This window comes from Homarus americanus, unplaced genomic scaffold (assembly GCF_018991925.1).
Source record: "Homarus americanus isolate GMGI-L3 unplaced genomic scaffold, GMGI_Hamer_2.0 scaffold33468, whole genome shotgun sequence".
Classification (NCBI taxonomy): domain Eukaryota; kingdom Metazoa; phylum Arthropoda; class Malacostraca; order Decapoda; family Nephropidae; genus Homarus; species Homarus americanus.
This window is the reverse complement of record NW_024714177.1, coordinates 8,993,040-9,007,480: the sequence shown is the minus strand read 5'-3', so window position 1 is coordinate 9,007,480 and position 14,441 is coordinate 8,993,040.

Genomic DNA, 14,441 nt, shown 5'->3' with positions numbered 1-14,441 from the left:
GTGTATGTCTTACCTCCCCATGTGTCTGTCTTACCTTCCCACGTGTATGTGTTACTCCCCATGTGTCTGTCTTACTTCCCCATGTGTCTGTCTTACCTCCCCATGTGTCTGTCTTACCTCCCCATGTGTCTGTCTTACCTCCCCACGTGTATGTGTTACTCCCCATGTGTCTGTCTTACTTCCCCATGTGTCTGTCTTACCTCCCCATGTGTCTGTCTTACCTCCCCATGTGTCTGTCTTACCTCCCCACGTGTATGTGTTACTCCCCATGTGTCTGTCTTACCTCCCACGTGTATATGTGTTACTCCCCTCATGTGTCTGTCTTACTCCCCATGTGTTCGTCTTACCTCCCCATGTGTCTGTCTTACCTCCCCATGTGTCTGTCTTACCTCCCCACGTGTATGTGTTACTCCTCATGTGTCTGTCTTACCTCCCCACGTGTATGTGTTACTCCCTATGTGTCTGGTGTACCTCCCCACGTGTATGTCTTACCTCTCCACGTGTGTGTCTTACCTCTCCACGTGTATGTGTTACTCCCCATGTGTTGTCTTACCTCCCCACGTGTCTGTCTTTCCTCCCCACGTGTATGTCTTACCTCCCCACGTGTACGTGTTACTCCCCATGTGTCTGTCTTACCTCCCCATGTTTCTGGTTTACCTCCCCATGTGTCTGTCTTACCTCTCTACGTGTATGTGTTACTCCCCATGTGTCTGTCTTCCCTCCCCATGTGTCTGTCTTACTTCCCCACGTGTATGTGTTACTCCCCATGTATGTGTCTTACATCCCCATGTGTCTGTCTTACCTCCCACGTGTATGTGTTACTCCTCATGTGTCTGTCTTACCTCCCCACGTGTGTCTGTCTTGACTCCCCATGTGTCTGTCTTACCTCCCCACGTGTATGCGCCCCCATGTGTCTGTCTTTACCTCCCCCACGTGTATGTGTTACTCCCCCTCATGTGTCTGTCTTACCTCCCATGTGTCTGTCTTACCTCCCACGTGTCTGTCTTCACTCCCACGTGTGTGTATGGCTGTGTTACTCCCCATGTGCTGTCTTACCTCCCACGTGTGTCTGTCTTACCTCCCCACGTGTCTGCCTGCCCCCCATGTGTCTGTTCCTTTTACCCTCCCCACGTGTATGTCTTACTCCCCATGTGTCTGTCTTACCTCCCCATGTGTATGTCTTACCTCCCCATGTGTCTGTCTTACCTCCCCATGTGTCTGTCTTACCTCCCCACGTGTATGTCTTACCTCCCCATGTGTCTGTCTTGCCTCACAATTGTTAGGATGGGAATCAGTAATCTTCCAGCTGTTGTCCTTGAGTATATAAGAACCCCTGAGACTAAAAGGTTAAATGTGATTCCAGCTATAAATCCAGTATTTGTGTCTCACTCTGATAGTTAACATTTTCAAGATTAATTCCTCAATATTGGCTCACTATATGCCGCAGTATAGTATGTTTCTGTGGGTTTCATTTGCTTGTAAGAATTACAAATAACTTTGTTCTTGGTTCAGATTGCTGTTCACATAATAGCACTGTATTATTTCTTCATTTATTAACCGAAAATGATCGATTATCCTTTCATCAAGGAGAAGGAAGGACATATTGATATGTGATACATCCTAGAAGAGACGTGTGTGCTGGTCTCTCCTAGTAGAGTTGAAGACGGCCACGGGAGTGGAGAAATACACCTTTTCACATATCCGTTGAGACATTGTTACATAACTATTTGACAAATTTCATAACCGAATGACAGAACACATATCGAATGACAATCTAAAATAACTGTTCGTTCATGCTAACGGAAGTGATTGACATAAGTTATGAAGTTGACAGACGTGAACAATAAACCGACAGCCTGCATATAGTTTGAGAATATAACAATGGGAGAATGACATACCACCAACAGTCATTTTAGATTGTCAATCAATATGCGTTCTAACCTAACCTAACCTAACCTAACCTAACCTAACCTAACCTAACCTAACCCAACCCACCCCGAACATGACGGCTGAGGCCCGCACCTTTGCCGCTCGTCGTGCCAGACGTATGGTGAAGAGTTGCAAAATCGGCCAACCCACTTACTGATTATTGTAAAATATGCATATGTAAAAATAAAAAAAATAAAACATCTTGGTTTTTTTATGATTATCCATTCTTTGAATTGTATTTTGTGAAGAAAAGTTCATTGTCCTTTTACATACTATATTATTTTGTAAAATATTCAGCATATAAAGTTTAAAATAAACAAACATTATTAAGATGTTTTCACCATATCTTCCATCAAAAAATATGAATTATTAACATAAAAATATTTGAAAAAGCTAAATATTAAGATAAAAGGATTTTGAGTGTACAGTAGAGGTGAACTTGATACAGTTGGTGTTGAATTACCGGGTGAACTCCTTAACAACGGGGACGCCAATTTTAATGTTTTATTTGGCCAACGTCAGGCCATTTTATTCAGCACAGAGGTGATCCCGTACATAAGTGGTGAAGTATGATGAGTTGTCTCTATTGAGTTAAATATTTTGACCTTTTGAGTATAGTATCTTAACCCCCAGTATCAGTTGATATTGTTAAGTCATCATACTCAAGGGGTTAAGTCATCATAAGGGGTTACGTCATCATATTCAAGGTGTTATTATTATTATTATTATTATTATTATTATTATTATTATTATTATTATTATTATTATTATTATTATTATTATTATTATTATTATTATGATTATGATTATGATTATTATTATTATTATTATTATTATTATTATTATTATTATTATTATTATTATTACACAGAAAAGAAACAAAACAAAGCCAACGTTACCAGGTCACAACCTCTGAACAGGAGCAGAGAGTAAATGTCCTCAACTTCTCAACACGACATAAAACACGGCTCTGTTAAGACGGTCAAAACACACTGACTCTTGAAGAATATTGAGGAAGCAAATAGACATAAACCTGTTCTGTGTTTTTCCTTCTAATCTGTCCTTCAAATATTTACATTCGATTACAGGCGCTGAGACAACTTGTGGAAAAATACATAAAAGAACCAATTTTGGTGAAATAGTACCGTCGAATTGTGAAGGTTTTTGTCATCTGTTCTGAACTGGGTGAAGACTGTTCCATTATGTCGATTTCTTTTACACAGATCGAGTTAGTTTCTCTACTAATTCTATTACGAACTTCATAGGTCAGTTTCCTGTTGAAGTTGAAGTTCATAATAAAGAAAATGTTCTTTATGTTTAAAGAAACGAGTGGCTTTCTTATTTCAATCATTAGCACCAAACTTCCCACAAAGACCTGTTTTGTTCTTCATTATATGTCCACATAAATTCTTAGGAAATAATGAACTCGTGCAAGTCGCCATGTCGTCGTCTCCATGACCTCAGCGTCTGTGGACTGACTGTCAAATGCGACAAATGGATGGATGGATGTTCTTGAGACTTTACAGGTGTACAATAATCCACCCAGGACTCGAACGAATTTTGTAATTGGTAAAATCTGATTCGATAACGTGTAGCATTGTTCGACCTGAGGTGCACACATGCCCAAGACTAGACATCTACACGGACAATTTCACTCTATATTTTAGGATCGTGTGTTGTACCTCGTCTGGTGTTACGCCTTAGCTTATCCTTCTTGTTTGTGTTATAATTCCTTACTGAGTTTATAAACATTGATTACATTAGGTTAGGTTAGGTTACGTTACGTTACGTTACGTTACGTTACGTTAGGGATCAACTATACAATAACTTTATTTTCTTAACCATGCGAGGAATTATGGGCAATGCGAGATACACAGCGTGATTTATTCCAGGTAAACCCTGATACACACCTGGAAAGGTGGTAGGACAACATAGCCAGGACAGGTGAGAGGACAACATAGCCAGGACAAGTGGTAAGACAACATAGCCAGGACAGGTGGTAAGACAACATAGCCAGGACAGGTGGTAGGACAACATAGCCAGGACAGGTGAGAGGACAACATAGCCAGGACAAGTGGTAGACAACAGCAGGACAGGTGGTAAGACAACATAGCCAGGACAGGTGGTAGAACAACATATCCAGGACAGGTGGTAGGGACAACATAGCCAGGACAGGTGGTGGGGACACAGTGAGTGTAAGACAACATAGCCAGGACAGGTGGTAGGGACAACATAGGACAAGTGGTGAAGACAACATAGCCAGGACAGGTGGTAAGACAACACAGCCAGGACAGGTGGTAGACAACAGCATCCAGGATAGGTGGTAGAACAAATATCCAGGGAGGTGTAAAGACAACATGCAGGACAGGTAAGACAATATAGCCAAGACAGGTGGTACAGACAATATAGCCAGGACAGGTGGTAGGACAACATAGCCAGGACAAGTGGTAAGACAACATAGCCAGGACAGGTAGAACAACATATCCAGGACAGGTGGTAAGAACATGGCCAGGAATTGGTAAGACAACATAGCCAGGACAGGTGGTAAGACAACATAGCCAGGACAGGTGGTAGGACAACATAGCCAGGACAAGTGGTAAGACAACATAGCCAGGACAGGTGGTAAGACAACATAGCCAGGACAGGTGGTAGAACAACATATCCAGGACAGGTGGTAGAACAACATATCCAGGACAGGTGGTAAGACAACATGGCCAGGACAGGTGGTAAGACAATATAGCCAAGACAGGTGGTAGGACAACATAGCCAGGACAGGTGGTAGGACAACATAGCCAGGACAGATGGTAGGACAACATAGCCAAGACAGGTGGTAGAACAACATAGCCAGGACAGGTGGTAGGACAACATAGCCAGGACAGGTGGTAGGACAACATAGCCAGGACAGGTGGTAGGACAACATAGCCAAGACAGGTGGTAAGACAACATAGCCAACATAGCCAGGACAAGTGGTAGGACAACATAGCCAGGACAGGTGGTAGACAACATAGCCAGGACAGGGATACAGGTGGGACAACATAGCCAGGACAGGTGGTAGGACAACATAGCCAGGACAGGTGGTAGGACAACATAGCCAGGACAGGTGGTAGGACAACATAGCCAGGACAGGTGGTAGAACAACATAGCCAGGACAGGTGGTAGGACAACATAGCCAGTACAGGTGGTAGGACAACATAGCCAGGATAGGTGGGAGGACAACACAGCCAGGACAGGTGGTAGGACAACATAGCCAGAACAGGTGGTAGGACAACATAGCCAGGACAGGTGGTAGGACAACATAGCCAGGACAGGTGGTAGGACAACATAGCCAGGACAGGTGGTAGGACAACATAGCCAGTACAGGTGGTAAGACAACATAGCCAGTACAAGAACACCATCAAACACCGTCTTCAGAAGTCAGTAAACAAGACAGACTCAACATCTGGAAGTTTTATGTCTGGACAAACTTAACTTTTATTGCCACAATTTTCCTACTTAAGTTTAGTCGTGTAATGTTATCGTGCACTACACCCAACTGTTTCTTCTGAGTTCGTACATTACTTTAGAAGGCTGGCAGATTACCACAGTGAAGGTGCCGTAATTTTAGTTAACGACGAAAGCGAAAATACAAAACAGTAATTACGGTCCATTTATCTTCATGATGTTCAGCTGTGTTCGTTATCGTATATAGTGCAAGAAAAACGGTCTTTGTTATTAAGCTTGAATGTACACTAATAGTCACCTACATTAGCTTGACCTGTTGTGTGTTGGTGTGTGAGCGTGAAGGGATATATATAGGTACAGTGTGCGTGTTTGTTTGGGTATTTGTGGATGGATATAAGTGGGGCTTTTTATATGTGAATATATGAGTTTGTGTGTATGTTATACATATGAATATGTATGTAATGTATATAGTATATATATTTATGATTGTGTATGTGTTTTCCTCCGTTTAGTCTTGTGTATGAGAGCATATATGTATGTTTTCTTGAGTGTGTGTCTGTCTGTCTGGACTGTATTACAGCGAGTTTGTGAGTCTGGGTAAAGATTCCTTGTGTATCTGTGTAATGTTGCGTAGATATTATTAAGCCTGGAAAGAGAGTGATCCCGAGTAGGTTGAAACTATGGGCAAGTTTCTTTACACCATTTGCCTCTGTCTACCCAGCAGTAATTGGGAACCTGGATGTTAATCAATTTGCGGATTATGTTCTACGGTATTGGTCAGCCAGTGCAGTTGTTGAGTTGTCCGGTCTTATTCCTTGACACTGGTTGTCTCAGGTTGTGATTGTTATGTTGACAGAAGCTTTACTCTTTAAATTCAGGGCTAGGTGGCCTGAGGACCCGTCCACTTGGAACATAACGACCAACCACTAAGTCCGTTTGTTAGTGTGTGTGTATTTGTCCATATGTATTTTCACGGTTGTTTACGTGTGTATTTGCATATTACTGTGTATGTATATCAGATAATGACAAATTGGATCGGATATTACAGACTTGGTATTATGCCCTTGTTCCTCGCAATCCAGGAGAAGCTAAACCAAACACCGCTGAATTAATTCTCACTAAACTCGTGTCACGCTCAGCCATAATAATATTAGGCTGTAATGACTAATCTGCCTCAACAAATGAACAAGTATTACTATTAATATGGTTGTTTCAACACCAGACTGATCAGCAAGTGTTCTAGAGGACTGATCCCGCTGGTAAGAATTAAAAATATGAAAATTAAATACCAGTTCGCATATTTTAATCAGGAAAATATGTACAAGAGTTAATTGGCAAAGAATACCTGCCGCTATACCTGTAGGGGAGGACCTTGAGACTAAACACACTGGGTGAGAACAAAAGACATCGTCAGTAACCCGGTATTGACGATGACGTAAGACAGAAACATACCAGTTATCGTAAAGGTCCAACAGTGGTTCACGACGATCATATTCTGATCATCAATAGAAACTGATCTACTACCAACAGTGTTTAATATATTCACAACTTCTTAATCAAGATCGGTTATGCGTTCGTCTCTTGTCTTCATTAAATCCAAAGGAACCCATTAATAAGATCGTCATAATGTGAACGTGGAATGTATTATGATTCTGGGCTGTTGGTGGGAGTGTTGACTCTGGCTCGGTGTGGGAGAGGGCGAGCACTTCTAAAGGGGAAATTTGGTCTAATACCTTCACTAACATCCATCCAACAAGACTGAATGGCGTCGGGTTTTGCTCCTATTGGCTTGTGATCGGCCAGTTAGAAAACAAATCGTGAATGAAGTGCTGTAGATTGACTAAAATTTACTTCCACAGAGGACACTGCCACATTATCCAATCACAAAATCATACGTCATATTGGTGGGCGGGGCTGAGTGTGACATTTCCATATTGAACAGACTATAGGTTAAATTAATTAATACACATAACCGATAATGGATAAATGAATAGATTTGTACAGTCAGGGCCAAAAGTTGGCTCCCGGTGGTGAAACTGAGTCACGGGAATCAGTCTCCGAACTGACTTACCCTGACTGTCATCTGGTGCGGGTGTGTTGTTTTATCTCATTTGGGGTCGATACTGCTTCAGTTTGGGAGGGAGTGAACTTTTGACCCGGTTGTACAATGAATTAATTACTTTTAATGACACAATTCGTGAAACCATAACACATTAACACGAAAAAAATGACGATATAAATCCCTGCACACATACTGTACACACCAGGTAACATAAAGACTGATATATTTGAACCACTACTAAAGCATTCAATATCATCACACATTTTCAATAAAACGAAACATAATTGGTCAAATAATGTTTTAAATTTGCAATCATTCAACGTGAACGAGACAATGACGAGATAGGTATAAAAAACTTTAATAAAAAAAACCCCTGCAATTTCCATGTCAACTGATGACCTCACGGAAATCATCAAAGTGCTTCTCTGAGTCATAGAAAGAAAAAGTAAAATAATATGCAGTTACGGTCTTTATTCCAGCCTCCGGGTCCAGGTATTACGGTTTACTGTCAGGTCATATTTATACTTTAGTGTCAACAGGAATCTACACAGACAAAATATCCTCGTCTCTAAACAAAGTCACGAGTCTTTATGTTCACTGTTTTTAGTTCATAAATATATCATTCTACACCGGAAGACATGATGGCCTCTACAGTGGCTCTACTATTGAAGTGACCTTATACCAACCTGCAGTCATGATAATGTCTGTCTGTGTGTGCAATAATTATGACAGTAATAATAATAATAATAATAATAATAATAATAATAATAATAATAATAATAATAATAATAATAATAATAATCAACGGTTTATTGAAATGACAGGACAAGCAGAGGGCTAAACATATACAGTCAACAGAGATGATGAAAGTTACATATTTACGGAATGGTTCACTTGATTGATAAAATAATATACACAAGGAATTTCAGCATAGTAACAATACAAAAGTAAAATTGGCAGGTTGTGAACACACTGGCTAACTGCGAGTTGTTGATAATTTTTACAATGGTTGGTATTGGTCTGTTCTTATAGCAGTCAGTACGTGGTCGTTTGGGCTGGTCACGGTTGTGGTGACGAACAACAATTCGCGGACGAGGGACAAGGGATCTCGAGCGGGAGCAGACGACGGTGTCGAGGATGATGCAAAACCTCCTCCCTAAACTTGCAGATGAGGTTGTGTGTGTGTGTGTGTGTGTGTGCGAGAGCTCGTGTGAGTGCGTGTGTCCGCGTGTGTGTCCGCATGCGTGCGTTTAAAACCATTGCTTGTTGTGTCTGAGTTTGACACACGAAATAATTTACCAGAACTGTTAGGCAATATGTCTATTATATTTACAGGCCGCGAGTAAATAATTTCACCTCTCTTATCAACTAAACGGCGCGACTAGTGATAAAATCTGGTCGACATATTGCTGTTATAAATGTTGTGGACGGTTGTAGCTCCAACATATTCATGAGTGGTTGTTCAGTGTTCAGCTGTTCATCATCCATCATCCAGTGCATCACCGGATGGTTATTAAATTCATCGTTAATGTATATGACAGGATATATATGTATAATATATTATAATCTGCGATAAACGTTGTATTTTTAGGGGGTGGAAAGTCATGATGTAACTCTGTAAAGTAATGCCAATTAAAATACTTTTGATTGTAAGAAAACATCTTGAACCTGACCTGTTCATATACACAAAAGTTGGATTGTTTGTTGTTCAGGGAGAAAAAACATGAAAACTCTGTCCTTGAGTTTGTTGTGGTTTACATTACATTTAGCTTTATTCACTGAGGTCTAAGGTATCTATAAGATTATACTTTTTATGATAAATATTCAGTGAACAGCCAAAGTGACGTCCTCATGTTTCTTTGAGGTTAAATTATATGTCTATTTTATAGGACATTTGTCGCTGATCTTGTAGAAGAACTAAAGAAAGTGTAGTGTAAGGGATGCCACTTACTCCTAAAACCTTTCTCTCTCTTTTTGAAACACTCGAAAGGGACGAGAAGTTTGTGAAGGTTGAAACTTTTACATTTAGGAGCGGAATGACCCGCCTCCAGGGTCTTTATTTCTGGTAATATTTCCAGAGAGGAACAAGCTCTAGAGGGGAGACAATTATCTTTCTTACAACTTTGTTTTTTGTCGAATGTTTTAATAGTAAAGGAACATAACACCGACATAGGGAACCTCTTAGAGTAAACACTTCCCTCCTCCTGGACACTGATGAGTAAAAAAAAGTAGCTGCCTGTCTGATGGATTTTGTCTCTGGTGTGACTGATAGTCCCAAAGTGTAGATTTCACGGGCAGGTCAAAGCGTCAATAGAAGGTAAGATACCTGACGCTGCTTGGATCTTGTGGATTGTTTCTGAAGAAAGTTTTCCTTTCCCCAGTTTCCTCTTATCTGTTCGTCAACTTTTAAATTTAAGTCATATACCGGACCATCGCTCTTTAACCCCTTGTGTACGGGGTTCCCTCTGGGCTAAAGAAAATCGTCTAACGTTAACCAAATATTAAAAGTGGTGTCCCCGTAGTGAGGGAGTTAAGAGATGATCGTTTCATATTAATTATAAATTAATGAGAAGTTTTATAACCCAGGTGGAGGGCCTTCACCTGGGGTAGCGTGGAGGACCTTCACCTGGGGTAGCGTGGAGGGCCTTCACCTGGGGTGGCGTGGAGGGCCTTCACCTGGGGTAGCGTGGAGGGCCTTCACCTGGGGTGGCGTGGAGGGCCTTCACCTGGGGTAGCGTGGAGGGCCTTCACCTGGGGTGGCGTGGAGGGCCTTCACCTGGGGTAGCGTGGAGGGCCTTCACCTGGGGTAGCGTGGAGGCCTTCACCTGGGGTGGCGTGGAGGGCCTTCACCTTGGGTAGCGTGGAGGGCCTTCACCTGGGGTGGCGTGGAGGGCCTTCACCTGGAGGGCCTTCATATTGGGTGGCGTGGAGGGCCTTCACCTTGGGTAGCGTGGAGGCCCTTCACCTGATTTGGCGTGGAGGGCTGGGAGGGCCTTCACCTGGGGTAGCGTGGAGGGCCTTCACCTGGGGTAGCGTGGAGGGCCTTCACCTGGGGCGGCGTCAATACACATAACTGAAGGAACAGTTTACACAACAAGATAACCACAAACTGATGCTGTAGTAGCGTCAGTCTTGCCTCAAATTTGGTTACTGAGTTTTCCCCTAGTTTTAAGTATATACGTGAACATATACTGAAGTGTTTTGTTAAAATATGTAAGAAGCAGCACTTCCCTTACAGCCAGCACCATCAATAACACTGTTACTTCAGCCTAAGTTACTACTCTCACCATCCCGTCAACTTTTGCCTCAGTCTGTTGCCATATCTTTCACCCAGTCACTCACTCCTTATTGTCTCTCTTCATTCTCTCAAAAATTTCCTTGTACAAACATCGTTGATTTTCTTCAGATTTACTTAAACTCTTTCCACATATTTCTTAATTCATTGTCAAGTTACTGAATTTAATATGAGACCTCAAATAATTTCTTTAATTTATTCAACCAAAGGCTAGTATCATTATCACTCATTTAATTAACTTAGTTCACTACTAGCCCCTACTTTATTAGTGGGAACAATTACAGTCAGTCATAATGCTGACAGTGTTGTTATAAGGCTGTTTTATTCTGTTATTCTGTACATATATTACAGGTAAATTAACTGTCACCAGTCTGTCAAAAATTCCTGGACAGTCAAGTGAAGACTGAGAGAAAGTTTGATTTATTGACTCCAATAAGCCGTGTGTGTGGGAGCGAAGGCGCGCCACACTACCGGAAGAAATCTTTTCATCAACTTGTGTGGGGTCGCGTCTGACGTCTTTTTCCACCCAGTTCAAAAACAAATTGAATAAGGCCATTTCTAAGCCTTTCCCTCCACTTCTCCCAACCCTTAGTGAAGTGGTGACGCCATTCCCTCAACTTCACTCTTCACTTCCTTCATAACTCAGCTGGCAAACAATTCCCATCGGCAGGAAACAGTCGGAACAAAGAAAATAAATTACCTCTAGACCAATATTCTTTAATACATTCATTATTTCTGAGAAAGTTCCTCCTTGGTTAATAAATATCTAAATGTGTGTTTGTGTGACTATACAACATCCAAAAGCAGCTGTGGTGGTGGGCCTCCCTCATCTCTGTTGAAAATCATTATACTCCACCGCGTCCCTGTAATTGAATTACTTGGGCGGGCACAAAGGAAGTTGTATATCCCAGAACCCGTTGAGCGCTTCCCCAGTCACACAGTTCCATCAGAGGTCGAAGGGTGGAAGGGCTAATGAAATATTTTATTCCATTTTTATTTATTTTTTGTGAAAAATATCGAAAAATTATTTCGTAGTTGGTAGTTGGTAGTAGTTTATTTGAAAACTAAAGCCAAAAGTCAAGGTCACAGACGTACATCTAAGATTTAACCCGACTTTGCTGACTAATCTTGTAAAATCATTCTATACATAATAAAATGAAAATAACCAAACATTCTTCTCACAAACTCCTTTGAACTCGCAACAAAAAGTTAAGTTGTTGAGTAAATACAGCATTCTGGATGTTGCATTACGGTAGGAGGCAGAATTTTGTGACGAGAATCATAAAAGGAAGCTCTCTACTATTATTTCCAGCCGGGCGCCTCCCGTGTGTCTCGTTCAGCCCACACCTTCCTCACTCCCACCTCAATAATACTCTTAATATCTTCTCGCAGACACTTAGACACTGCCTATAGGTAAAGACTTTACACAAACAGGTGATGTATCATTATTTTATATCAGAACAAGTTGGCCACAGTAACAAAGGGACATTTTTCCTCCTCTTTTCTCTGCTTTAATTTTTCTCGGAACTCCAGCACTTAGCTCGCTGGCGACGTGCGGGGAATAAGAGTCCCTGTATGAATGGTGCAAGCTATTAATATCCAGCATATAAGAAGAGTGGGGCGCCTACACTAGTCCCCTGGGTTACCTGGGAGTCCAGTTAACGTAAAGGAAGTTATTATCCCTTTTATGGAGCCCCGAGCCGCCACCTGGAGGGTAATGTGTGGGAAGTAGCAGACGGCCCTGGGGAATGGTTTCATTTTAATAATTATGTGACTTCTCCTCTAAAAAGCCGATCAAACATATACTAATTTTTAGGTAAGATTTCGAATATAAAAATTTCCACAATAAAAGAATAATTTGTAAACATTGAACTAAAGTCTTTTTAGTTTTAAGTATTAATATATATTGAAAGTCGGGAACAATCTGAGTATTTCCAATGATAAAACTTCTCCCTTTCATAAGTTAGTGTACACATTACTCACCTGGGCCCACCATATTATCAGGATTTTTTTTTTCTGAAAAGGTATAAAAGGTTTTAAGTGAGAGCTTGACGTGAAATACTAGTTTTGAGCTCGGAAAGGTCGTGTAGGTATTGCATGTGAGAGTCTACCTGAACACGTGGTCACGAAATTTAAAAAAATAAAATAATAATAATAGTTTAGAAAATAATATTTTGTCAGGATGGTCTTAAGTGAGTTTTATTTTATCAAGAAAATAATAAAAATATTTGGAAGTTTGCAGTAAGCAGTGATGAAGGAATAAAAGCCGGTATGTAGATGACACTGTTCTTATAGCTCATGGCCAAGAGGCTATGATGGAATATTATACATTATCCAATATCATTTCTCTAAGTTGATAATTTATAACAGTTAGCTGAAGAAGAAAAATCTCCCGAAGTATATAATTTTACCATTTGTTTAACGTCTAAGAGAGAAAGAGGAATAATTATAATTTTACTAAGAATTATATCAGGTTTACTTCAGCATGAATTATATTATAGGTCAGCTTGGGGGAGTTAGCTCGTACCAAAGTGTCAGTCATCAAAGTGTAGTGATGCGGGAAAATTAAGTAGAGACACATCTCCTGTGTAATTACTCGCTGTTAATTATCCCGACCTGGGTTTTAGTTTTTAACTGTAATGATGATTAACTTGATTACTATTATCATCATCATCGTTAACATTATTATAAAGTTAATTTGTCGTTTTATTTACATGTAGTTATATAATTTTTGTTCACATACTGTATTTGTTGCTTCCAAATTATGTTGTTTAAAACTCTCATGTTCTAATTCTGAAAATGTTGTACGTGTAAAATTTGTCAAACATCATTCGTTTACCTTAAGCTTTAGTTAACATGTTAATATCCCCCAAAAGGAGAAGTTATTTCATTAACATTCATGGATAGTTAAAGGTTTACGTCGTCAGCCTTTTGGAATATAATCATATTGAAGGTTTTTCTTACTTGTTATAGATGACAGCCTTAGTTTTTGTTTCCATAAAGTGTCTTTGTTAACAGCGTAGAAAAATTATTTGTAAAATTAATTGTTAATTATATGTAAAATCAACTGTTAATTATATGTTTAATCACCCGGTAATTATTGGTGGATCACATATAACAGTCAAAGGGCTGCTGTAAGGAAAGAAATTATTGAATACAATTTGGGGTTGGACGAAATTTGATTTCTAAAAAGAGTTGAAACAAACGAGACAATAATTATCATTTCATATATATTTGTTTTAATTGAGGAAGAGAAAGTTTCAGTTTGGGGAGTAAATAATAATTGTGTGTTAGTGGTAATTAAAATAACACGATGATATATTTGGGACGATAAACGGACAAAGCGAAAGAGGAAATTAATTATTGTTTAAATCGACTATTTGTAAGTTAATTATCCTGAACAGTAAAGAGGTTTTACTCACCATGAATAATGTAGAGATGTATAGTCGGGCAGGTGTGGCCGGGAGGGTTACCTGGAGGGGGAGGGTTACCTGGAGGGGAAGGGTTACCTGGAAGAGGGAGGGTTACCTGGAGGGGGAGGGTTACCTGGAGGGGGAGGGTTACCTGGAGGGGGAGGGTTACCTGGAAGAGGGAGGGTTACTTGGAGGGGGAGGGTTACATGGAGGGTGGAGGTTGCACCTGGAGGGAGGGTTACCTGGAGGGAGGGTTACCTGGAAGAGGAGGGTTACTTGGAGGGAGGGTTACCTGGAGGGA